A 2288-nucleotide genomic window follows, 5' to 3' on the forward strand; every position below is an offset into this window, starting at 1 on the left:
TGTTCAGTGTGCTTGTTTGTACAACAGGAACTGGAGAGGAATAAAGCTGCATATTTTTCCCAGATTGTATATTGTAATCATTGATCTCCAACACTGTTCAAGAACAAAACCCATTGAATGTGGATTATGGTTTATTGTAAGTTTATCATCATGTTCCCATATATACAATAATCTGAATCATGCACCTCTTGATGGGGGTCATATCACATTGTAGACACCCAGAAAATATTTCAATAACTGCTGTGCAGGAACAATATATACATATTATCTGATAGGCAGGCCGTCACCATGTTGTCTCAATAGCACCAACAAGGGAGATAACCTACATACACAAAACACACTTTCAAAGACCCCAGCACAGATTAAGAAACCACAAGTTTTTCTCCATTTTCATGACTTTGAAGGAAGTTGTTCAAGTTGAAGCTGAGAATATTGGATAATGGCAATGAGTGATGAATTATATTCACGTACAAAATGGACACTCTTTAACTTGAGTAGTAAAAGAAGTGTAACCTTGATACTATGCAACCTGCTAATCATTGATACACTGATATAAAATAATTTTCTATCCATTTTGACCAATGCAGTGGAAATGAGTATTGGGCTGTGATATGAATCATCAAAATGCTGTTAATATCAACTTTTACCAAGCATGTGATGTGGTGGTATATATGGTTGTATCCCCAAAGCAATCGTAGCGCTACCTTAGCACCAAGACCCTCTGGAATGGCTCAAGAGATACAGGGATATATGAAAGTGTGAGTATCATCTGGTGTTTTGTGAAGATACTATATACAGAGTGAATTACAATTTTTCCTTCAATTACATTTCTGGGCAAATGTTTCTTTCACCCACTTTACCCCTTCTGATGAGCCCGGCTATAATTTCATATTTTTTAAATTAATCTCACAATCAGATTGTTTAAGTTGTGAATATTCTTTTACGTGATTAAAGAATAGAGATGACCACACACTGAATAAATAAGCGACAATTCATGAAACTGGTTCCACATTCAATGTAGAGACTTTAATTCGAAAATGACCCTTCCTTGTGAACTGATCTAGACACAAGAGTATGAGTTATGTTGACTGTAAAATGCACAGTAACCAATTGTCTGACTATCTGAAAATTTTGGATTTTGAATTGGCAGTGCCTGAAATAATGAACTTTCACTGTAGTTAATTGGAAATTTGGCATGGTATTTTACCTTCTGGAGATAACAGGTAGGTGTTGAAATAATGGCAGTTCTAACCTGCAACTTCCGTGGAGTAGACTGATGACCAACCACTGTGGTCAATTTGGTGCAATTAGGGAGACATAAGTAAAACAAGAAAAGATAAAGATCCAATTATGTTGTCATGGAAACGGTAACATGATACCTCTGTGAACTGTAAAGTGTGAAGATCAATCTTTGAAATCTTATTTCACTAAATACAGCATTCTTAAGATAACACAAAGTCATAAATAGTAAATGGATTTCAAGGCGTCTTCATTCAAGAAACATGATATTCAATCTCATTGTCAATTTGTGTGTCCTTATTGCTGTTTGGTATTTAAAGCTCACAACACAATAAACACAATGAAATGTACATGCAGAGCTAACATCTATGCTCTTCACTTATACCTGACAAACAAATAGAACAATCTATTTCTTTAAACAAATTAGTTGGCAAGATAATCTAATATTCATTCCAATCCACTAACTTTCATGCCAGTTCAATGAGCATTATAAAAATAATCAATAACATGCATAATTAGTAATAATTATGATTTATAAGATCGAAAAATGACATGAATAGACAGAAAATGCAAACAGAACCATATTGCACAAAGCAGAATATTTGGCAACAAGCTCTATGGCCGATCTACTGTGAGATACAAAATATGACTACTTTAATGTCATAATATACATAACAAATACAATTTTAAAATAATGACGAAATTGAGTGATGACCAGCATGGATGGTTGCACCAGCTAGTGCCAGGCATCAACCACACTCAACATTACCAGGGCCTAGTTCTTGAAGCTCGATTAGCGCTAAGATAGTCATTAGTAAATGTATGGCACTTACAACTATCTTAGTGCTAAGAAAGCTTTGAAAATCTAGGCCCAGGTTAAGACCAAGAGCTTGTACACTCCACACAGTGATTTTCAGATACCCAGGACATGATTGCGGATAAACATGAAAGGTTTGGTGAGAGTTAAGAAAATTAGATACTGAACCAAACTTAGCATGGATAAGGAAGTAGTGTTTGTGTAGTTTTGGGTTGGTTTGTTATGTCTCTCA

This window comes from Haliotis asinina, chromosome 11 (genome assembly GCF_037392515.1).
Source record: "Haliotis asinina isolate JCU_RB_2024 chromosome 11, JCU_Hal_asi_v2, whole genome shotgun sequence".
Classification (NCBI taxonomy): Eukaryota; Metazoa; Mollusca; class Gastropoda; order Lepetellida; family Haliotidae; genus Haliotis; species Haliotis asinina.